The 26,335-nt window shown below is 34.7% G+C and overlaps 1 protein-coding gene and 1 pseudogene across 1 annotated transcript in view; one reads left to right on the forward strand and one right to left on the reverse strand.

Moving 5' to 3' along the window:
- Positions 1-26,335, forward strand: part of LOC145263077 (mannosyl-oligosaccharide alpha-1,2-mannosidase IA-like) — a 241,408-nt gene that overhangs the window by 147,478 nt on the left and 67,595 nt on the right. The gene's annotated exons all lie outside the window — the stretch shown is intronic.
- Positions 19,730-19,847, reverse strand: LOC145263519 (5S ribosomal RNA; annotated as a pseudogene).

Raw genomic sequence — 26,335 nt, forward strand, 5'->3', positions numbered from 1 at the left:
TACTGTAAAGGGGTGGAGCTTGTTGGGTTTGTTGGGGGTAGTCACGTCAAGGTGGTACAAGTGCTTGCAGTTCGTCAGAGCATTCACCATTAAAGTATTTGTAGAACAGGCAGAGGGATGCAACATTTCGTCGATGGGACAGAGGCTGAAGCCTAGATGACAGTTCAGGACCTATAAGGTTGGCGACTCTCTTTTGAACCCTGTCCAAAAGTGAGAGACAAGCAGCAGATGCACCAGCCCAAATGTGACAACAGTACTCCATACATGGGCGAATGGTGACCTTATAGAGGTACAAGATACTTTCAGGCGTAAGTAATTTTCTAGCATGGTAGAGAGAGCCCACCTTCTTTGCAGCAGCTTGGCAATGCTCTCAATGTATCTATTCCAGTTCATGTTCCCTATAAACGTTAGGTCGAGGAGTTTAAAAGAAGTACTTTCAGGTAATGTGTTCTTGGCCATTGCTATTGGTGGTAGAGATATGTAGAAATATGTTATAGTATATTTTTTTGTGATCTCTTAGACTTACTGGATTCCAGGACAAGAACTCATATTGTCTGGTGGAGTATCCAGCTTTTTATTATTACCTGCGGTAACATCATTTGGAGAAGGTGTACCATTCCTTGTGTAGCAGAGAAGAAATCTGCCTGTGCAATCGAGCGAGAGTTAAGCTAATTTACATATAGATTAACTCACACAACGTCTAAAAGGCAAATAACACATGCTATCTAACCCTAACCCTAACCGCAACAAATGGACCTTGCTAAAGTGGTTACCCCTTTCTTCAATGAAAACTATCCGTGTACAAAAAAAAAAAAACAAACAATTTGACCCAACATCAGTTTAAACATCCTTCTAGAATTACAAAAGAGCAACTGCCTCCAAAAAAAAAATTCTTTTTACTTCCGACGAACAGATTATTCATTGTTATAAGTCTTAACTTAAATTGCATTGAATATTTTGCTTTAGTTTTGAGAAACTTTTTTTCCTTCAATTAAAAAATTACTACAAAGTATTACTACAGACGAACAAAAGAATTTTTGTCCTCTTGTGCTAGGTTGTTGAAACTTTATTACTTTATTCAAAGAAAGTTTTGAAGAACGTCTAAAAATTTCCTTTTATTTTTATACGCTCACACACACTAAAAAAGACGATTTTTCCTTTTAGTATTATTTCATAATTGTGACATTTTATATTTTGAAAAAAAAAAACGTTTTTTTTTTTTTTTTTTTGTGTGCAAATTTCTCTTGGACAACTAGTCCATAAAATTTTCTTTTGTTCATTTGGTCCCACATTGTCTTTTTTTGTTTGTTTTTTTTTTTCACTGCAAAAAAAAAAAGTCTTATATCCCTACCGCCATTCGCAGAAGATGCAAGATTATGGTTTGCACAAGTGAAGGTTGTTTTTTTTTTTTTTTTTTTTTTTAATTCATGATGTCTCCTCACATTATTGTGGCATGCCGGCATCATTAGCTAAAGCAGTTAGGGATATAATTACTAACTCATCTTCAGGAATGACATACGAAAACTTAAGGTGCTAAAACGAAACTGCTTCAAAGGAGAGAAAATTCCGAGCACTAATGCAAAATGAACACCTGGGTGACAGGCTTCCAACTGAGTTTCTAAAGGAATTCTCAGGCTCCTCGGCCAGAGACTCAGCAATTATTAAAAAAAAATTTTTGTTTTCGTTTGCCTCCTGAAGTCAAGGCTATATTGGCCCCAAACTTAAATAAATAAAGAAATGGAAATAAAAACTGCCGAACAACTAGCAGCCATGGCAAAGGAAATATTGAAATTCTTACCAAAACCCAATCAACAACTCCTTCAAGGCCTTTCAAACTTTCTTCGACAACTGATTCAACAAACCCGGACCCTCACGGACATTTGTCAAGTACATATAATCCATGGACATCAATAACAACCACGATGGAAGAAAGTTGCGCCAATGAGTTAAACTGCAACAAGCACATAAAAAAAAAAAAAACTCAACGATTGTATGTTATGGAAGAAGTCACCAGTTTAAAATGAATTACCCGCAACACGCACATTGAAAAACTCGACGACTGGACGTTCGTTGATTCGACCAATGCATAGGGAACCCGATCAACATGAATGATGCATATTGACATCCGTCCAGACTCACTTGTACTTGACACTGCAGACTCGCTTGCAAGCTTTTGTGTAACTGACTTCAACCACAGCATACCATTAATCTCGACAAATATCTCCACAACACAGATGATACAATCAACAAGTGCAAACTTACTTGCACTCATCATTCTACGATCACTTTCTGCTATGGATGCATCAATGTTGAACCGTGGTGATATTCCCACAACTGTTCTTGTTGGGGAGCCCTGTAGCAGAGAAGAGATCTCCCTGCGAGATCGAGCGAGAGTCAAACTAATTTACATATAAATCGACTCACACAAAGAGCATAAAACCAGTTGACGTCTAAAATGCAAACAACACATGCTATCTGAGTATCCACCGTGACGAACGGACCGCGCTAAACTTGTAAAAGCCAATATAGGCTGGCCATAGCAAGATCTTATTTGTGCTGCAAATATGTTTTTTTTTATTGTTACATTTTCACCCCAAACAAGGCACATTGCCACTTCGATGTAGGGGGCTACTATCAGGAACATAAGCTACAGGGGTATTATGTGGGGAGTTTGGCAGCAAGATGTCGAGTCACGTTACACTTGAACTTCGGCATGTCAGTACAATTGGGAAGCAGGAACTCAGAAGGGAATTCCAAAGTCTAGAGTTTCTAAGGAAGAAACTACTGGAGTAGAAGGATGTCTTACATCTAGGGATCTCAACTGGGAAGGGGTGGGATTTTGCTGCTTGTCAGGTTTGTTGGGCGTATTTATGTCGAGGGGGTACAAGTGCTTGCAATTCGTCAGAGCATTCACCGTTAAAGTACTTGTAGAACAGACAGAGGGAGGCTACATTTCGTTGATGGGACAGAGGCTGAAGCCTAGATGACAGTTCTGAACCTATCAGATTGGTGACTCTCTTTTGAAACTCGTCTAGGAGTGGTTGAAATGAGATCATTTAGTGAGGAGACAGAACAAGAAGTTCTTTACATTAGACTTGAAGACGACTATGTTGTAGTCAGCTGTAGTCATCTATTTTGAATATTTAGTTAGGGTTTACTTGAAGGAAAAGCATCCTCTTGCCCGGTTGTCATGACAAACCCCTGTACAGAGAGATCTTAGATACTCGAGTTCTGCCCATAGCTGTATAATGTCTAATATTACCGGTGAAAAGATGAAAGACTGAAGAGTTCTGTCCATTCTCTCATAGATTGTACAGTGTCCCAGATAAATGCAGACTATGCATGATGATCCGCAACGGGCAAGATAATGATGGGTAGCCAGATCCAAGACCAGCGGTGAACACAGTAGACGGGTGGACTAGAGCTATGCTTGCTGTCAGCTTTGATAGTGTGTAACAACTTCCTCAGCTGGTCTCCCGTGCATTTTCATCAACATTTGTGTGGTTCTGGAACTATTGCTTTGTGGATGAACACTACTGGGTTGTGGCACACATTCATGACCAAATCAGCAAAGTCTCCTCCTTTCTATCTAAGGGGGATAACCGATGATTATTCCATTCTTTTTTTTTTATTTTTAAATTTTTTTTTTTATTACATTTTCACCCCAAACAAGGCACATTGCTACTTTGGTGTAAGGGGCTACTATCAAGGGCAACAACTACTGGGGTACTATGTAGGGATTTGGGCAGCAAGATGTCTGTTCACGTTGCACTTGAACTTCTGCACGTCAGTACAGTTGGGGAAGCAGGGACCTGGAATGGAATTCCAAAGTGTAGTGGTTCTGGGGAAGAAACTATTGGAGTAGAAAGATCTTTTACATCTAGAGATCTCTACAGTGTGGGGGTGGGATTTAGCAGCCTGTCGGGTTTGTCGAGGGTGTTCATGTCGTGGGGGAACAAGTGCTTTAGGATATTGCTCACTGTTAAATTGAATTTCAACTATTTAAAAAAAAATTTTTTTTTAATTATAAATTCACTAAAACTATATTTTAATTAATATCATTTCACTTACATCTTCTCTTATTTAATCACTTCTTGGGCCCCACCTCAAAAATTGTACATTATAAAATGTAAAACAAAAAAAAAAAAGTAATAGAGTAAAAAATGCACCTTAACTTTTGGCAAACTCACAACTCTCACTTCCTTTATTTTGCCCTTTAGTCCTCACATTCCATGAGCGATATTTCTGACAAAGGAGGAAGAATTACTGGTTTTTTGGTTGAAATCTATCATTGGCTAATTTTTGACCATTTAAGTAATTTTTTAGTTCCTTACATCAAGTGGCTTCATACCTTGTCTAGAGCATTTAAAAATACTCCTCTAACTGTATAAGAGCCAACTACATCCTGGGATGGAGTACTGTTGCCACATCTGGACAGAAGCTGCTCCGAGCACCCAATCCTGCCTTGACAGAGTTCAAAACCAGCTTTGCAACCTAGTAAGTGATGCCCTTTTCTCTTTCCGGCAATTTTTTTTCTCAGAGAAAAGATGTTGCGAGACTGTCTCTGCTCTATCATTATTTTCCTGCCCAGTGTTCATCTGAGTGTCAATCTATGGTCTACTATTGCCAAACTTTTACCAAAAAAAAAACGCTCGCCTAGCTACAACCACTATCAACAATTTCGTCCACTTGCTATCTGTGCCTAAATGTAAATGCAAATTCCATGCACAAAGCTTCTTTGCTAAAACAACCCGCTTGTAGAATTCTGTTCTGCTGACCTGCTTTCCAGCTGACTACAACATAGTCGTCTTCAAGTCTAATGTAAACAACTTCTTGTTCTGCCTCCTCTCTAAATGATCTCATTTCAACCACCATTATTACGTGTGATCACCATACACTCATTAACCTTTATCCTCGTATGGCCTTTGGGCCTTGATAAGTGGTGACTCCCTTGTATAATAAAATACTCTTTTCATTGAAAATGCTAAACATTTATCAAGAATAGAGAAATATTCATAGATAAAGAGGGAAGAATTCCTGCTTTGTGGGTTGGAATCTATTCATATATTTATTGTTGGCTAGGTTTTTTTTTTTTTATATCTAAATGAAATTTATCTTGATGTAAAGAGCTAAAACTACTAATTAAAATTAGTATTTTTAGCTCCTTACATCAAGTGGCTGTCTGGTCTGGAGTGATTTCTATGAAGAAAAGAAATATGATGTTGCGAGATAAATTAAAAAGGACATCAGGTTCCTTGTTCAGTTCTGGGTAATGCCGAGTTTCCTTGCCGTTTGTTATCTATAAATATAAAAGCGAAAATGTATGTATGTATGTATGTATGTATGTGTGTTCGCTTTTTCTGTATATCTACAAAAGTCTTTTTTCAGAGAAGCGGTCGCTCGCTTCACAACTTTTAAAAACTTTTTATATCACATATAAATCGTAATATCTCACAGTTAACAATGAAGCTCGCCTGTCTATTTAATTTGCTCGATTTCGGGAAGATAAATATTCAACATTTGTCGCTCGCCGCATGTGGGTTAGTCTTTTTCCTATAACATCTTGGGAAAATACTATCCCGCAGTCAAACTTGACCTCATTAACTCATTAAAACGGGCACCAAGTAATTAAATAAATTCAAACGTGTTTCCGTTAGCATCTCGCGGTGGGGCAATGGTTAACGTCACACGTTTTTTTTTTTTTTTTTTTTTTTTTTTTTTCTTTTCTTCACACTTTAACTTACAACTTTGCCTCAACGGTTCGGGTTCGATCCTCATACTTACATTTTTTTTTTAACCCCCACCTCCCACCCCCGGAGTTTCCACACACACCTCCAAACACCCGGGCAACGCGCCGGGTACCCCTCGCTAGTATAAAATGAAATCATGGCTTGTGTTTATATGGAATTCACATTAGTGCAATGTTATGTGCATGCAACGTTGATGAAATGAGAGAGAGAGCTGCATGTTAAAACATCGTTTTGAAGAATATATATATATATATATATATATATATATATATATATATATATATATATATATATATATATATAAGCATAGGTAAAAAAACAGGGATAAAATGGAAAACTGATGTATTTTATTCTACGCGTAGCTCATCAATCAAGTTCTTTTCGGATGCTGAAGAGGGCGCGGGGGTGGGAGGGAGGGGGGCGATAAAAGTTCATTGCATGCTTTTCTATTTTCTTTAGATATTCACACGCATATTTTGTTTATTGCATCAACAAGCAGCTGTTTTCGCGTATCACAGCTATTCAGTGTTCCAGTGTGCTTCTACCTGTTATTAGAAACTCGATCATTATTTCAATGTTTGAGCACCGTAACCACTGAATTATCAGCCACCATCATTTGTAAGGAAAATTTATAAGTGTGTGTGTGTGTGTATATATATATATATATATATATATATATATATATAGATGTATGTATATATATATATATATATATATATATATATATATAGTGCCTAGCCTTCCCAAATGGTCACCCAGCTGGTACTGGCCAGGCTCAATGTTACTTAACTTTGGTGATCTGGAGAGAACCAGTGTGTCAACGTGATTGTGCCTCTATGTACGCCGCCAAGTCATGAAAATTTTCCAGGTTGGTATCTGGGGGCGCTTTAATTCACGGGGAGAGATGCACCTCCAGTTTTTGTTAAGACACGCATCTAGGAGAAGGAAACTCTGATGCAAAAACCTGAGGTCTACTGTATACTCTGCATCGACAAATGTTAGCAGTAATACCAAAAAGTTTAAACAAATCATCTGTGTGGATTTCCGAGTAACTTAGTTGTGGCGAATGCGCATATGTCAAAATTGACGGGAGAATTTATATATATATATATATATATATAATATTGTAACTTATGAAAATATATGGCTATGCAGTATCCTTGCTGTAAGAAAGCGTTAGGCTAAAATGCCACCATGTGTAAGGGAAATTTGCATGTGTGTGTGTGTGTGTATATATATATATATATATATATATATATATATATATATATATGATGTGCAGGTGCTTGAACGGACCCAAGGTCTAAGCATTGAAGCTCACATTATCAAACATAGACTAAGATCGAGTGGACATGTGATGAGGATGTTAGACAGTCGACTTCCCAAACAACTCCTTTATGACGAGCTCACCGAGGGAAGACGTCTGGCTCAAAAGCCTAAAATGAGATTCAAACATTGTTTGAAGTCCACCTTAAAAAAATGTGAGATAGATGAAAGAAACTGGGAGAGTCTTGCTTTGGAGAGTGGAGAAGGACCTTGCGGAGAGGTGTGGGTAAGTTTGAGGCAGATCGAACACAGTATGAGCGGCTGAAACATGATATCTGGAAAGGAAGGGTGAAAGGAGCAGTGGATGGGCGGGGGCGCCAAATTGGTCTGGAGAGTGAGGTGTGTGGAAGATTATGTCTGAGCAGAGCTTGGCTGATAAGCCACCAGACTACTCATCAGCGCAGTGGGCCACAAAGCAGTCTTGTGTTGCCAGATCTGACCTTTGTCAACTACGGGCAGACATACAAAACAGCAGATGATTTGAAGCAGCATTTGATTATACATAGAAGTGACCATCAAGAATGTGCTGCTAGTGGTGCACATGTCTGCACAATGTGTGCCAAAGAATGCCAGAGTTTGGCAAGGTTTAAAAACCATCGTTGTGAGGCCCATCACCGATTTGTTTTCGTGTTTCTGTATATCTTTTTCTTTTTTTTTTGTGCTATATCAAGTAATGGCAATGTTTGAAAACGAATTTGCTGCCCCAATATATATATATATATATATATATATATATATATATATATATATATATATATAATCTTTAATATGTTAAAAATATATCAACAATTGGCAATGTTCATATACCAATAAAGATTTAAGTCAAAGTAAATTGATTCAAATGTTAAGCTTCATGATTATCAATTTCTGTAATCGAGCATTCATATAAAGATATCAAAACTAAAACCACAAGAAAAAAAAATAGAGCATGATTTTGTGTATTTTTTATGAATGTTACAATTGTTTCGACACCATTTGGACAATTTCAAGCTTTATCTTATTCAAAAATATTCCAGAATAGCATCTCGTCAGACGGTTAAAAAAAAACACTGATTAATATACATATATGAACAAATTTCGATCTTGTTATTTACAGTACCAAGCAGTGGAATATACCTTCCTCTCCATATGTTTTTTGTTTGATTATTTTCCGATAGGCATTGAATTTATGAATCACCCTATTTTTGTATTCCTATTTTTTTTAGATTTAAATTTCATCTAATTGTTTATTTTTATATTACCTAAGTCCGCCATGTATTTTTTACCAAATTAATTTTTTTCCTAAATTATTTAATTTATTCATTTTTAAAGTACTGGACGACACCTTCAAATCCTCGATTAAATTTATATGACTCACCTATATTCTATTCAATCTCGAAAAGTTTTGTATCTTTTGATTTTATCCACAGTTTACTAATCGATTTTATTTAATGTGTTATTTCGTGCGAAAGGACTTGTTATTAAAAGGTTATTTGGAAATAATTATTTTTTTTTATTAAATTAAAAAGAAATAATATTTTATTTACACTCAATCAGACGTGCCTGATGCACTAATAAAAATGTAATTGGCATTTTGTTGCACTTTTTAAGATTTTAAATATTTATAAATTTTCTCATTATAAAAAAACGATTATTATATTGATTATAATTTTTATGAAGTCAAGAATTTAAAATTTGTTTTTGTAATTTCATCATTGTCTAATACCTCAAATTCTCATTACCTTTGTTTATCTCTTCGAACCCTAATCTCAAAATTACTACGTTTAAAGGGGGATAACTCTGGATATCTAATTTTTATTGATTCACCAAAATCTATAGTTTTAAGTTTTCAGAATTTCATATACTGACTTTAATATTTAATTAAAAAAAAACAAAAATTATATTTCTAACCTTACTTTCACGATGCCCGTTACAGTTATATTTCTCATTTATTTTCAATATTATATATTTCTCATTTATTTTCAATATTATATATTACTAAAAATTATTTTCAATATTATATATTACTGAAAATTATTTTCAATATTATATATTACTAAAATTATTTTCAATATTATATATTACTAAAAATTATTTTCAATATTATATATTACTAAAAATTATTTTCAATATTATATATTACTAAAAATTATTTTCAATATTATATATTACTAAAAATTATTTTCAATATTATATATTACTAAAAATTATTTTCAATATTATATATTACTAAAAATTATTTTCAATATTATATATTACTAAAATTTATTTTCAATATTATATATTACTAAAAATTAATTTCAATATTATATATTACTAAAATTTATTTTCAATATTATATATTACTAAAAATTAATTTCAATATTATATATTACTAAAAATTAATTTAACTTCTATCTCAGCCAGTATCTTGTATTTGATTTCTCCTAGATATTTTTCTCTTTTCTTGTGCTGTTGCAGTTACCATGTTTACATCTTATTATCGATAACTATTATATCGATTATAACTAATTTCTATTTCTCTTCCATAATGTTATAAACATTTTATTTCCAGTATGTGAAGTTGAAGTTCTACGATATTATATATGTTTCATCATTCTAAATTTTAATATTTAATTCATAGGTTCTCCTTATACTTTACTATTAGTATATTCTGTGGATTTACCTTTATAAATTTATTTCAGCCATGTTTTAGGTGCAAAAAGCAGGAATTTATTCCTATGAAGACAACTTTGTATAGCATCCAAGTTTTTAGTTAGAATTCTTTATTATTTTTACGTAGTTCCCTAATACAATCACTTAATGCAGTTGTGTTCTTTTTTATTTTTAATAATTAATTTTGTTCTATTTTCGTTTCCATTGTTATTTCCATCCCTACTAGGTTCGTTCTCGCATCCTATTTTAAAAGATGCAACATAGTTTATGAATCTGTCCTTAAATGAACATTCCATACTCCCAGATATACCCTCCTACTATTATCTACCTTAACTTCACATTTTTACAGGATTTCTGAAATTAAGCAATTGCCTTCCAATGGACATTCGTCCTTTATTCTACAGTTACATTTTCTCCCCAAGTTTATTTCACCTGATTCAGTTCTGTTATTGTTCAACATTTTGTTTATTTTACCATTATTGGAGCCTATTATAGTGTTTGCAAGATTGGCAGCGGTCAAGAAAGAAAGTTTAACTGTGTTTTTATTAATTATTTTACTTAATCTATTTTCTGGAAAGTTTTTATCAATTATTTTGTAAAATTTCTTAGGGATATTATGTTGAATGTATTCACTGAAAGGCGGGTTAAACCAGAGTTGTTTTTCCATCTGTTTCTCTTATTTTTAATCTTGTTATCACTATTATGTCCTTCCTCATAATTCTTGATTTCATTCTTATTATTTTTATATTTGTTTTCATTCTTCACATTTCCTCTCTAATTTCATTGTTTTATGAGATTGTGCGGTTTCTTCTACTATTTTTATCATTCACCTCCTTTATGTATTTGATTTTCCCATGATATCCCAATCTAATTAGGACTTCATTGTAATAATCCTTATTTTTGGTCAAATAAATTTTCATTTTGAGATAGCCTGGATATATATTTTTTTTGGGGGGGGTATACTTGATATAATAGCCTTTTTTCATACATCTGGGATAATTTGACTTATAATCTATATGGAATAGTGTTTTGTTTGGTTTCGTTTGTGATAGGATTCATAAGTGTTATCATTAAGATTTTAGAGTTATATCTAAAAAAGTTCACAATTGCTGTTTATAGTTATTTCTAAATTAAAGAATGATTTAATATTCTTCCTAGTTTTTTTCTGCATTTCAATCACTTGAATTAACCAGAAATAATACGTCATCCTTATATATCCCCTATTTAAACTCTGTACTCTTTTATCTATCTCCTTCAGTATGTACAGAACTATCTGCAGAGTCCGATAACCCATCGTTACCTCAAAGTCCTCCTCTCTATCATTTCGTGTGCATAATTCATCACTATATCTAATTAAGGTTTTCCTATCTAGTTTTATCATCTCTATTTCTAGTGTAGGTACGTCCGTTTCATTTTCTGCTAATTTTAGTGCTTTCTTGAATAGTTCAGGAGTTATTAAAGGATAATATGAGTCAATAGCAAACATAATGAATTTACTGTTTTTGTTTTGTTTAGTTTCTGAAACCAATTGATTATCTCCCCAGGAGAAATCCAAATCGTCTAGATAGTCATCTTTGTTTTAAGAGTAAAGCTATTCATATCCTTATCTTCGTATGAGTTTCAATTATATAATATTTCTAACTGGTTTTAATCTACAAAAAAATTTTCATATAAAATTTTTTTTATTCTATTTGAATAATTATTATCTATTGTATCTTAACCGAGGTTATATCTACGAAGGGTTGATTTAGGTTATGGGTATGAAACTCTCTACTTTTTAAATATGTTTCATATTTAAGGGCGGCCATTTTAGTTTTATTAAATTTAAATTGTTGAGTATTCCTGTTGGTTACAGGTTCGAACAATATATATTTAAAAATGTAATTACATTCAAATAAATACATAGTCTATAATAAGCTAGTTAAGCTTCTCTCCAAAGGGAGTTAATTCGTATCAAGAGTGTTGTATTCCTGTCTCACAGACCAACTTACAAATTTACTAAGTTACTTCCCCTGCAATTAAAAATAACCATCTCCACCAAGTCAACCCATTTTTATTCATATTAGAGAACATAAAAAATAATACTGATGCCTCCGTTCAGTCTCGAAAGATAAAGGATACCCCGTATAGGGGCAGCTACACATGTAATTGTGTGGCAAGGGTTGTGCAATAACCAACCACACCTCTTCTGAATCGGCATTGATTGAGTCCAGTTACAAGGAGAGGTCCAGGATGATTGGAAACAATGCCGAGATAAGCAGAGAGCACATACAGCATCTGGAAGTCCTAAATGGTCACCCATTTAGTACTGGCCAGGCTCATCGTTGCTTTAGTGATCTGACAGGAACCGATGTGTCAATGTGATTATGCCATAACAAGAAAAAATAATGATAATGATACAGTCAATATAATACCAATAATAGTTAGAGCACCATGAAGCGTCCCAAAAGAAATTTGGAAAAAAAGGGCTAGCAGACATCAGAATCAAGGGGAAGACTCACTAATGGACGGCAATGATGAGAACCACTGAAATATTCAGAAAGGTCCTTGAATGCGGAAACCAGCCTGCATAAACTATAAACGCTAACCAGCCACATAGAAATTGCAACAAAAGGAAAACATTATTCTTTCGATGTTCTGAAATATGTATTTTTCTAATTCTTTTTTTTGTTATTTGCACAGTCCTCTTCCTCCGTCATTCCTTTTCACATAGAGTCGGTCAGTATCATCCATTACATGTAGTGCATTGTGCATAATCATGAGTTTCCTGGTCTTCTGGTGGAAACTCCATAGTCTTTCTTTGGTCCAGCTTATGAAAAGTCTGGAGTATCTTACTAGTGACACTGTCCATGTATGTATTCCTTTAATTAAGTTTCTACAATATAGTTTAGTTTTGTTCTTCTGAGATATTCCTTTCCAATTTTCTCTTTCATTTCTGTTTCTTTGATGGTGTCTGCTTTCAGAACTCCCAAGTATTTGTAGATATCGTGTTCACCTATGTCCTCATCTCTGTTTGACTGAGTAGTACCATACCTTCTGCTGCTTCCAGTTTCCCCCCTCCTCATGGTCAGGATATCCTGGCTGAAGATTCTGGTTGTGTTTATTCGTGTCGTTTTGGTTTTGCAGTTTCATATCATCCATCTACATTAGGTGGTTCATTCTTTCTTCTGTATCCGTGAACTTATATCCAGCTTAGCAGTTTATTGTTGCAGGGCATCATGGCTATAATACACAGTAGTGGTGATAGGGAATCACCTTGGAAAATCCCACTTTGTATTATTATTATTATTATTATTATTATTATTATTGCTGCTGCTGCTCATATAGCATAATGGTAAGAGAGTTCACCAATGAGCTGGAAGACTGGGATTCAATCCTCAGTTGAGTTATACCAAAGACTTAAAAAATAAAATGGCACTTGATACTCTTTTGCTAAATCGCCAATCTTTCACGAAAAACACCCGTCTAGCTGAATCCACTGTGAAAAATTTCCTCCACTCTATATCTGTGCCTAAATCAAAACACGGATTCCATGAACAAAGCTTCTTTCTTAGAACTGCATGCCTGTGGAACTCTGTTCCGTCTGCCTGCTTCCCTCCGGACTACAACTTGGATGTCTTCAAGTCCAATGCTAACAAATTCCTAATGAACCACCCCCTTAAGTAAACACTTCATCAAATCTCCACACTAACATAATGTACTTGCAATAACCATTATCCCTGAGTAGCTTCCGGGCCTTGATAAGTGGTGATCACTGTGTAAAAAAAAAAAAAAAAACATTTAGCAGTATAAGGGGAAGATTAAGGCTAAGTGGAGTAATCATGGGAATGGAGTAACGCTCCCCCACTTTTGTGTATCGGCTAATGAAGGGAGAGCCTTTGGGTCGCCTCAGCTATAATCATTTAGTTATTATTATTATTATTATTATTATTATTATTATGACAGCTCAGGGTTAATGCATAAGAAAAAAAATGAAAATTATTATTATTGTTATCTATATTATATTTCTCTTGGTCTGTCTGCCCATTCCTCTTTTTTGGAAACTACTGGACCGACCTGGCTGCAATTTCGTATGGAACTTTGTTATGATAAGGTGCACCAAGGTAAGTTTTATGGTATAAGTTCAATGCACAGTGTTGAAATTAAAGCTTTGCCTTTGAACTGCCGAATATCGTTAAATTCTCATGCAAAAAAAAAAAAAAGGTTTTCCTTCAGCTTGCAATGTTCTCAGTAGATGCAAAACGACAAACCTTTTTCTTTTTCTGTTTCGACCTTCGTGGAGACTCCGTATTTTTTTCTTCCCCCTGACATGCGAATTAACCATACGTTCAAACGATTCCAAGTAAAAAAAAAACGAATGTCCTTCCCAATAAAAGAAATACTGACTTTTTATATTTTACGTGTCTTAATTTACGTTTTTTGTTTTTTTTTAATTTCATTTCCACCTCAAACAAGTCACAGTGCCACTTTGATGTAGGATGCTACTATCGGGGACATAAGTTGCAGGGAAACTAAGTAGGGAGTTGAGCAGTGAGGTGCCATTCACATTACACTTGAACTTCGGCATGTCAGTACAGTTAGGAAAGCAGGAACTCTGAAGGGAGTTACAAAATCTCGCAGTTCTGGGGGAGAAACTATTAGAGTAGAAGATTTTCTTACATCTAGGGATCTCTACAGTTTCGGGGTGGGATTTTGCTGCTTGTCAGGTTTGTCGGGGGGATATTTATGTCGATGGGGTACAAGTGCTTGTAGTTCGTTGGAGCATTCACCATAAAATACTTGTAGAACAAGCAAAGGGATGCAACATTACGTCGATGGGACAGAGGTTGAAGCTTAGATGACAGTTGAGGACTTATCAGGTTGGCGACTCTCTTTTGAACCCTGTCCAGTAGCGAGAGACTAGTAGAAGATGCAGCAGCCCAAATGTGATAACAATACTCCATACATGGGCGAATGGTGGTCTTGTAGAGATACAGGATACTTTCAAGTGTAAGTAGCTTTCTAGCACGGTAGAGAGAGCCCACCTTCTTTGTAGCAGCCTTGGCAATGTTCTCAATGTATCTATTCTAGTTCATATTCCCTGTAAACGTTAGGCCGAGGAGTTTAAAGGAAGTACTTTCGGGTAATGTGTTCTTGGCCATTGCTATTGGTGGTAGTGAAGGTTTCTTGTAATTATTGAAGGAAAAATGCTTAGTCTTGGCAGCATTGAATGTGACCGTCCATTTTTGTCCCTATTCCACTACAGATTGGAGATCATCCTTTAATGTTTCTGCCATTTCCTTAGATATGTGTTCATTTGTTTTCCCCTCATGCCTGTTATAGAGAGTGGTGTCATCAGCAAATATACCCATCTCAGAAACAATTTTATCAGGGAGGTCATTTATGAATATCAGGAACAGTAAATGTCCAAGGATAGACCCTGAGGTACTCACACATTTATATCATATTGTTTAGATGTACGACCGTCGAGGACAACTTAGATTTTTCTCTTAAGAAGAATTTAATTACATTATGTATTCTTCCAGTGATACCATATGATCTAATTTTCCTAAGAAGGCCATCGTGCCATACTCTGTCAAAAGCCTTATATATATCTAAGGCTACCACTCTACCCTCTCCTGTGAGTGATATATATGTTCAGAGATTACAGTTAGGATATCTGGTGTGGAATATTCATATCAATAGGGATTAGCATTTAATGCAAAAATGAGCACACGTTTATCCATATATACAACCATGCTTAGATTAGTATAAGATAGCTATAATCATTAAAATAAACCTATTAATTTATTTAAAAAGAAAAAAAGTAAGAATAAAAATGGCAGGAGTACGTGTGAGTTCATATTCATTCTCTATGAAAGTAGAATGCACCTATACTCGTGTCTGAATACATGTGAATGCTCATTGTTAGCTGTACTCGTAAATTATCTCCCCTTGACAGCTTACTTCTTCACAAATGAGTCAGAAACAACAGCACATAAAGAATGCGAATGGAGCAAAGAAAACGAACAACGAACAAAAAGATACCTGTGCCTAAGATGGAGAGGAGGGAGGACTGTTATGGTTGTGTCGGACAACAATAAAACATAAATTAGCGAACCGCAGTGGCGGTAATGAGAACTTGTAATGAGAGAAGCGTTAGCTGTGAGTGTCTATTCGGCAGAATGTAAGGTTTACAAAGGTGGCAACATTCATGTGGAATAATGCGAGAGGGATTGGGGCATGGAATTAATGGATGATGGAGGTGAAGGCAAGAGGAGATGAAGAGAGGGAGAATACTGATACAGAAGGGGGGAGGGGAAACGCAAAAGAAAATTTATGTACCAGATAATGAGAGTTGATGAAGAGTGGGTAACGTTAATTGAGAATGACTATTGGCAGAATTTAAGGTCTGCAGAGGTGGCAACACAGGTAATTATGAGATAGCGGTTGGGCCAGGGAATTAACAAAATTTTATGGGTAGATTTTCACAGGGAACATCTGAAGCAACTCAAGATGAAATAGAGAAGATATATATATATATATATATATATATATATATATATATATATATATATATATATATATACTTGTACTTTTTTGTAGAAAAAGAAATTCTCGAAATAAGAGCAATATATTTTTTGTATAATATATACAGGAATTTACATTTATATCGGTAGTCGGTACCGACGGTTTCAAGCCCGGTAGTTGAGGACTGCTCTTGATGTCCACCTCAGGCTCTCTTCAGAGTCGGCGGACATTAAGAGCAGTCCTCAACTACCGGGCTTGAAACCGTCGGTACCGACTACCGATATAAATGTAAATTCCTGTATATATTATACAAAAAAAAAAATATATATATATATATATATACATACACATACACTAGCAGTTCAGCCTGGCTTTGCTCGGGCCCTATGTACTGTTCATAACTTTATGTGCATATATATATATATATATATATATATATATATATATATATATATATAATTAAAAAGTTTGACTCATTTCTGCATAACCTACATCTAAAATTTCAAGTGTTAAGACCAAAAATTGGCGGAGGAATTTGGTAGAGTATGCAATTCAACTCTTTCACCTTTGACCTCTTGGCAGCAATATTTTTTTTTACCAAAAACTGATTTAAAAGCTTGCTGCATGTCTGAATACCAAATTTCAAATGTTTAGACTCCAAATTTGTTGAATAGTTTTCGAGAAACCGCAAAGGTCATCGACCAAAAACTGATTAAAAAGCTTGCCCTACGTCTGAATACACTTTAGACCAAAAATTGGCTAAGTAATTTGGTAGAGACCGCAGAGGTCAAATTTAAAAAACTTTGACCCCAATTTTGACCCCTTAACATTTATTGTTTTGGGCTCAAATCAAATTACAAAATTTGATCCATGTCCAAGTAACCTACATCTAACATTTCAAGTGTGTAGACACAAAATTGATGAAGGAGTTTGGTAGAGTTTTCAAAGGTCAAATCGTTGAACTTTGACCCCTTGACAGCCAAATTTCTGGCCGAAAATCGATTAAAAAGATTTTCCCAAATCTTAATACCCTTTATGTCAAATCTCGAGTCTGTAAACTGAAAATTGACAGAGTAGTTTGTTAGGGAAATGTACACACACAGACAGACAATTTCACTTATATATATATATATATATATATATATATATATATATATATATATATATATATATATATATATATATATATTCTAGTAAGGAACAATCGGGTCTTTTAGTTCCTGTTGTTCTTGTAAGTCTTGTGGTGTGTCGATCTGACGGATAATAATATATTCTTCTGTTACTATAAAGACTGGGTGAGAATATTTCTCTCAATGTTCGCACATAAGTCATGCACAATTGATAGGCGGACTGACGTATACTCACACTTTTTATTGAATTTACTTTTCTGTTTAATATATTTTGTCATCACTAAATACTGAATGCCAGACATTCACCTGCTATCTCATATATTCTAACTGAGAAATATTTTTTTAAGATTGTAACTGTCCCTTTAAATGCAACTGTTTGAATCTCCCTTAGACTTGGTTCACCGGGTATATTTGCCAGATAGATTTTGATAATTCTTTTTCAGATGTTCAGTTGCTTGTATAATTACTGGAATGATAGAGATCTTCCTAAGATTTCAGTTTATTTTCTTGTTATTCATCATCATCATCATCATCATCATTATCATCGTATGAATCCAAAGATTGTGTTGTTGGCATTGATTTCCCCGAAATTTTGATTAGTCAGAATTATTTCTAGAAAAACAGGTAAATAAATGTTGTGGTGTGTGTCCACCTTACGGATAATAATAAAATCTTATACTTAAACTTAAAGACCGGGAGAAGATGTCTCTCTCTGTGTTAGCACATCATTTATACGCACTTGGCAGTCGAACTGGCGTATAATCACGCTCTTTATTTATTGTATTTATTTTTTCTGTTTAATTATTTTGTTTCCGCTAATTCCCAGATGGTATTGTTCTTCTAGACACTTACAGGACCATAGCAATACCGGAAATAATTCATCTTTATTTCATGCTTGCATTTTGTAATAGTTTATTTCAAATAATATTCTTCTGCTGGTGCTACCAGGTCAGGTTGTCTGGAAATATTGGCTTGCTGACCTCGAATGCACAAAATCGTTGATGTTATTATTATTATTATTTTTTTCGTTTTCTTTTAGAAAACTCAATTATGTTCTGTAAAGCCCCCCATCCCCCAAAAAAACAAAACAAAAGAAAACGCTCGTATGCACAAATTTCCTCTACAAAAAACTGGACTAAATACCATGAATAAATATTTGAAGATAAAGAATTTGAAACATAAAAACTTTTTCCAACATTACTGGATTCGGCATTAAATAACCTGAAAAAGGCTGATATGTCGTAAAAACAAAACAACTAAAGAACGAATCAAATTTTGTTTTTTCATAAAGGCAAACAATGATTATCAAACTTTTTATTTACAAAAAACAGATTTTGTTTTTTCATAAAGCTAAACAATAATTATCAAACTTTTTATTTACAAAAAACAGATTTTGTTTTTTTGTTTTGTGGTTTCAACGATTAATTCCTTTGGAAAACTCAATCATGCTCTGGAAAGTCCCCCCCCCCCAAAAAAAAAACACACACACACATACACATTTGAACATATATAAAGAACGTGAAATATGAACATTTTTTCAACATTACTGGATTCGTTATAAAATAAACCGAAAAAGGTTGATATGCCGTAAAAACCAAACAACGAATTATTTTTTTTTATTATTATTATTAAACCAAACAAACAATGATTGTCAAACATTTTATTTATATAAAAACAATTTGTTTTTTTGTTTTAACGATTGATTCCTTTAGAAAACTCAATCAAGTTCTGTAAAGCCCTCCCCTAAAAAACACATACACATACATTTGAACATATATAAAGAACTTGAAGCCTAAAAACTTTTTCCTACATTATTGAATTCGTTATTAAATAACCCGATAAAGATTGATATGCCGTAAAAACCAAACAACGAATCAAATTTTTTTGTTCCATTAAACCAAACAAATAATGATTGTCAAACGTCTTGTTTATAAAAAAACAGAATTTGTTTTTTTTGTTTTGTGTTTTCAACGATTGATTTTAACAAAGATAAAAAGCAATGAAACAACGTTAGTTGGTGTGGAAAAACATCCGCACGGAGAATGTAATTTGGTAGACCAAGTTGTATCTGCATTTGATTGAATATTGAATTAGAAAAAGGTCAATATCTTCTTCGAGTTATACCAAACATCTCCATTAAAGTCTGAAAGATCGATGTATAGGTTTTTAATAAATCATATATGTGATGTGTGTGTGTCCCTGTCATCGCCTCCGTTCAGTCTTGAAAGATGATGGATACCTCATGTAAGGACAGCTGCGCGTGTAATTATGTGGCAATGTTGCACAATCACGGACTACACCCCCTGAATCGGCATTACTCGAATCCAGTAGCAAAGGGAAGGCCTGGACGATGACAAACAATGCCAAGATAGCGGATAGCACATACAGCACCTGGAATACTCAAATAGTCACCCATTTTAGTACTGACCAGGCTCAACGTTGCTTAACTTCGGTGATCTAATGGAAACTGGTGTGTCAATGTGATTATGCCGTTTATATATATATATATATATATATATATATATATATATATATATATATATATATTTATTTATTTACCAGTGGTGAAAAAACCGGACTAGAGTGCTCAATGTGTAGCCAGAGCAGTATATAAGAAATTTATTACTGTGAGTCCAGAATGAGTTTACATATTGTTTCAACTAGAAGAAGATACTCAAAGAGAGGAAATATTCAACTAGCATCGTCAGAATTCATAGATGGACTAAGTTATAAAATCAAATAAGAATGGAAAAATCGTAGATGAAGGGGAGTTAGAAAATTATAAACCCCTCTCTTATCGTATACACTCCTACTACTTTAAATTCCAACGTCCTCTCCCCTCCACCCCCCTTCTTTTCTAACTCCCCTTCATCTACGATTTTTCCATTCTTATTTGATTTTATAACTTAGTCCATCTATGAATTCTGACGATGCTAGTTGGATATTTCCTCTCTTTGAGGATCTTCCTCTAGTTGAAACAATATGTAAACTCATTCTGGACTCACAGTAACAAATTTCTTATATATATATACGTTTTTTTTTTTTTGACCGTCTGTAGCATCCTCAGACTTTTACAGAAATGTTCCCTATTTTGGGATGAGAGAGTGAAAGAGTGAATGAGGTCAGGGTGGGTGCGAGGAGGGTGGAAGAAATAGAGGAAGGGAACAAGGGGGGTAGGTGGGGGGCGCTAGGTATGTCGATAATGTTTTAGTTTTGGGGTTTAAGGAACTTGTGGGGGAGGGTCTGGGAAGTTTATTTCTGGTGTGGCTGAGGGCATAAGGATACATGGAGGGGAAGGGGAATATGTGGGGGTGAGAGGAGGGGGGTTATTTTAAAATTCGGATCTTAATGTTAAAGTTTTTATGCGTCTCGTTGGTGAAATGATTTCCTGGTAAGTATGTCTTGACCTGTTGGGTGTTCGCTTATGTTTGGAGGCGGGTGGGGGGGGGCTATGATTCGGTTTATTTATTTTTAGTTTTTATTTTGTTGTTAATTGTTTGGAGGGGGTTAAAGAAAGAGCGAGAGATAGATAGATAATATTTCTCTTAGTCTGTCCGTCTGTTCCATTTTTCCTAGAAACTACTGGGCCCATCTGGCTAACATTTTTTGTATTGACTTTTATGACAAAGTGTAGCGAACTAAGTATTATGGTATCCATTCAATGCAAAGGTAGAGATTAATAGGAATTAGTATTTAATGCAAAAATGAGCACAAATTTGATAATATCAAACCGTCAATTTGGCATAAAGCACTCCTTCTACGTCATCAGTCTATAATGGGCAAAAAGTCATGCACACACACACACACACATGCGCGCAATGATCCTACTAAAAGTAAGGCCTCCTATTTTTTTAAACTCAAAAGCTAAAACGATGAAGAGCTACGAATATGGGAGTTTTACCATTAAAACGAGCAACCTTTTGAGCCCCAGAATTTATTTTTCTACATAGTCATCATCATTTTCAATGCACTTTTGGCAGCCTCTTTTCATGCCTCGGTCCTAACGTCCAGAATGCACTTTGTCACTCACATCTCTGTCGCCACTCTGAAATTGATTATTGATTTTCGATTCTTATCAGCGGCATTCCGATACAAAACGTATCTAAGAGTCCTAGACACATAAAGTACATTTGTGTTAAAAAAAAAAAAAAGAAAGAAATCGTTTTGAACTCCGGATGGAAGGAACGCACACACACAAAATGCTTTTTATATATAAGTAGATTATATAATAGATTGTTTCGAGACAGTCGTTAATATATTTTATGTTAGTGGCATTTGGTGGCAATGACTGTAGAAACTGTGTTCGCCGCCTTACCTCTTCACTAAGACCTTTTTCTTTATCAGCCATTGATCATCGTCCAAATTCCCTTGGATGTTGATGTATGATTCAAACAATATTGCTTTAATTCTTAATAGACAAGAAGACACCTTCACTCTGCTTTAAAAGATTTATCTGCTGCCATTGTTGTCGATAGAACTCGTGAATAAAGTCAGATTAAAAGACAAAGAAACCGTCAAAGATCAGTTAGGCAACGTGCCTGTCCATGAAGAAAGTCAATTATGAAAAACTGTGTAGCTGTTGAAGCGAAACACTTGAAGTTTGATTGAAAATGTTAAAAACAATAAAAATAGGTCAGAAATATTCGCGATGAAAAAAACAAAAAAAAGCAAAAACATTACAAGGTGCCTTCAGTAAGTTTCCAGACATTTTTCATATGGGCACTTTTATTGATAGTACATACGTGAAACTCTAGTCCTCTTCGAAGTAATCTCCTCCGGCTGCAATGTTCCATAAACTGCTAGAAGGCCCATGAAAGTCCTCTTGTATGAACATGCCAATGACCCTCATCACAGTCTCTTCCATCTCCTCAGTTGTCTAACAACAGTCTCTAAGGTTTTCCTTGATCTTAAGGAATGACCAAAAGTCACATGGAACAAGGTTTGGACGATAGGGAGGGTGAAGAACTGTCTTAATTCTCATTTTGGTCAAATAGTCTGTGACAAGGATGGAGCGTCTTTGAAATAAACTTCATGCAAATCTTCCGCACTTCAGTTCCTCACGAATAATTGTATGTACAGTTCCTTCGCTGACATCAAACTGTGCACTTATTGACTCGATAGACACATGACGTTCCTTATCCATGAAGTTCTTTATTTGGCCAATCAACTCTGGTGTTTTGACTTTCCTACTCGTCCCACACCTTATCGTCACTCAAAAACTGATGCATGATTCATGCAAGATGGTCCCAAAGCAGTCTGAAGCATTCCACACTTTTCTGTGGCAGTTTTTCCAAGTTTAAACCAGAATTTTATTGCATATCGTTCTTCTAAAGTATCTTTACGTCCACATTGCATTTTTGAAACTCACCAGCTGTGACAATCAGACTTTAGTAAGGTGTATTCCAATTCCCTCTGTAGCCGTTCATTTGAACCTGAAATCATAAGATGTATTGCAATAACATATTAAATTTTCAAGGGTCTGCAACAATTTTAAATGTCTGTACAAAAAAAGTCTGCAAACTGCATACTTTGTATCTTAGTTCACACTTCAGTGACTCATTTTTTTTTTACACCATACTCGTTTTTCTTTTCCCCCTTTCACTCTCATTCGCTTTTTTCCCCCTCCTTTTCTCCTTGTTTTCTGTTAAACTGGTACAGAATGGCAAAAAGCTGCTGACCGAGTTGTATGTTGCATCGTGAGTTCCTTGGATCTTTTCTTGTTCATTCCTTTTTTTCCAGGTGGAAGGTTTTCGGATGCAGGTTTTGCTGACTCTGTCACCACATTTTTCTCAATTGGTTAATAGAAAAGGTCATTTATCAAGACACCCCTTTTGTGAATTATTAATCTTATAGCCAACATTTAGCTATCAGTTTTCTATAGATTCCAGAGAAAGCTCCACGACAGAAAAAAAAAAAACTTTCCAAGAATTTAGCAAATCGGAGATCATTTTGAATAATCAATTGCGCAATTACTTTCACGTTTTATTTTTCCATGCATCCTCACATCTCAGTTTGTCCATCTGTCAGTCTGTCACACTTAAGTTTTAAATAGCATTTTCGATTGTCTGACACGCATAAGTTTGAAATAGAATTTTTGATTGTTTGTCATGCTTAAGTTTGAAATAGCACTTTCGTTTGTCTGTTATGCATAATTTTGAAATAGCATTTTCGTTTGTCTGTCACACATAAGTTTGAAATAGCATATTTGTTGATGTGTTACACATAAGTTTAAAATAGCATTTTCGGTTATCTGTCATGCTTAAGTTTGAAATAGCTATTTCATTTGTTTCTTATGCTTGAGTCTAAAATAACATTTTCCTTGGTCTGTCATACTTTTAGTATTTCTATTTATTTTTCATGCTTGAGTTCGAAATAGCATTTCTATTGCTAAATACAAAGATTGACTGGACGTGACTTCAGAATAACCAATCATATTTGCTTAAACTTCATCTATTTCTCCTCCCATCCGTGTTGCAGATTATTATTTTTTTTTTTTTTCACAGAAAAAAAATCTAAGATTATCCTTCCAATTGTCCTAATCCATTTCTTCCCCCAAATTCTTTGTTTCTCTTGATCTTAGATTTTTGCAACTCAATTTCCAACAATGGCTGATTTGAATTCCTTAATTGGAGCATTCAATACTTGTAAGCTGTCCCGTTCAGCTGCAAATGCCTTCCATTCAAGTCTCGAATCGGTCTTTTTAGTCTCTGCGTTATCCAGTCCATTATTTTCTTAATTTGGTCTCTGCCTCCCCATTTTCTTCAGAAATAAAAGTTTGCTTGTTTAAAGCTTCATGACAAAGACAAAAAATTGTAACTTGATTACAGCAACATGATTGCAGCATCTTTTAGCACAATTACATGTTGTAACATGGTTACAGCATGCTGAAGCACAATTACATGTAACATGCTTATAGCATTTTGTAGCACGATTTCAGCAAGGTTAGGCCATGCTATAGCACAGTTTCAATATGTAACATTGTTACAGCATACTGTAGCACAATTACATGTAATATGGTTAGAGCATATTGTAACACAATTACATGTAACATTGTTAGAGCATGTTGTATCGCGATTACATGTAACGTTCTTACAGCATGTGGCACAATTGCAACATGTAACCTGGTTACAGTATGCTATATCACAATTGCAGCATGTTGTAACAGGGTTACACCATGTTCTAGCAGTTTCAACATGTAACATGATTACAACATCTTTCTCTTTTTTTTTTACATAGGCATCACCACTATCTAGGTCCAGAGACCACTCGAGGATAAGGGTTAAGAATGTCAATTGGACAATATAGTAATCTTTAGTAATGAAAATTTGGTAAATTTGTTAACTTAAGTGGAACGGTTCATCAAGAACTTGTTTACATTGAACTTGAAGACAATCAGATTGTAGTCAACTGGAAAGCAGAAAACCGGAAGACAATTCCACAGGCGTGCACTTCTAAGAAAGAAGCTTTGTTCATGGAATCTACATTTAGGTTTAGGCACACATAAAGAGTGGGGTGGAATTATTGATAGAGTTTTCAGCTAGACAAGTGGGGAGGACCATAGATTGAAGCTCAGTTGGGCACTTGCCATGAAAATAACGATAAAATAAACTCGTAACATCTCTTCTGTGAGAAAGAGGTTGCAGGGAAGAGAAAAGGACATCTACGAGGCTACAAAGTCTATTTTGAACGTTATCAAAGCAAGACAAGTCCTTTCTAGCAGCTCCTGCCCAGATGTGGCAACAGTATTCCATCCTTGGACATACCTGGCTCTTATATAGATAGACAATTGCATCAGCAGTGAGATATCTTCTGGATCGATAGAAGGATCCCACCATTTTTCCAGCGTCCTTGGCAACAGATTTGGTGTACATGTTCCATTTCAGATCAGGAGTAAAGGTCAAGCCCAGAAGCTTGTCAAAACATGAGGGTTCCCCAAGACGAGAGCCATTCATTTCAATTGATGCCAGATGGGGATCAGAACGTTGATGATGTAAAGATGAAAGCTTGTATATTATGTCTCGAAATAATGCATCAAACAAAAAAACAAAAATAACTGTATGCCATGTTACAAATTGATTTTGTAACAGCAAAAAAACAAAAAAAAAAGGATAATCTATTCTTGGTATTCTTGCAGTATTTGATGCTGGTTTAACCATTCACCACTTCCGGTTTGGCGATGGACACAATGGCAAAGACGTCAGTTTTTTTTCTTTTCACATTCTTTTCCTCTTTTGCGGTACAGGTTCGAACCTGCCTGCCTACTACCACAAATTTTGGCTTTATAAATATATAAGATGCTCTCTGGTGCGAGTAATTTTCTAGCATTGTAAAGGAAGCCCACTATTTTTATCAATCTGAATTTAAAAAAATTTGTCCAGGACCGTATAAACAATGAGAAAATTGAAGTTGATTTTGAACATATTTGTTATTCTTGGGATAGAGGAATTTTTAATGTCTATGTATCAATAGCTTTTTCGAGCAAAAGAATATTTTACCTACCCTAGGACGGGTAGTACACGTATCAAATAATGGTACCTTATCTAGGATAAGTAATTTATACCATATATATGAAATAATGTTTCCTTTGCGGGGATTGGTAATATACAACACATATTTAAAATAATTTTACCTACCCTCGGACGGGTAATTAAAATATATACATGAAACAATTTCACATACTATCGACAGGTATTGTACAACATGTTAAATAATTTCTCTTACCATCAAGGCTACCATAATTTTAAGAAAACTGAAACAATTTTTAGAAAGTAGCTCGGGACCGTATAAACAATGAGAAAATTGAATTTGATTTTGAATATATTTGTAATTCTTAGGAGTGAGACATTTTTAATGTCTATGTATCATTTGCTATTTCGAGCAAAAGAATATTTTACCTACTTAGGACGGGTATTAGACGTATGATATCTTACCTAGGGTAGATAATTTTCAGCATGAGGGTGGGGATACGTTTATCAATCTGTATTT

Source organism: Euprymna scolopes, chromosome 38 (assembly GCF_053919585.1).
Source record: "Euprymna scolopes isolate OS-2025 chromosome 38, ASM5391958v1, whole genome shotgun sequence".
Classification (NCBI taxonomy): Eukaryota; Metazoa; Mollusca; class Cephalopoda; order Sepiida; family Sepiolidae; genus Euprymna; species Euprymna scolopes.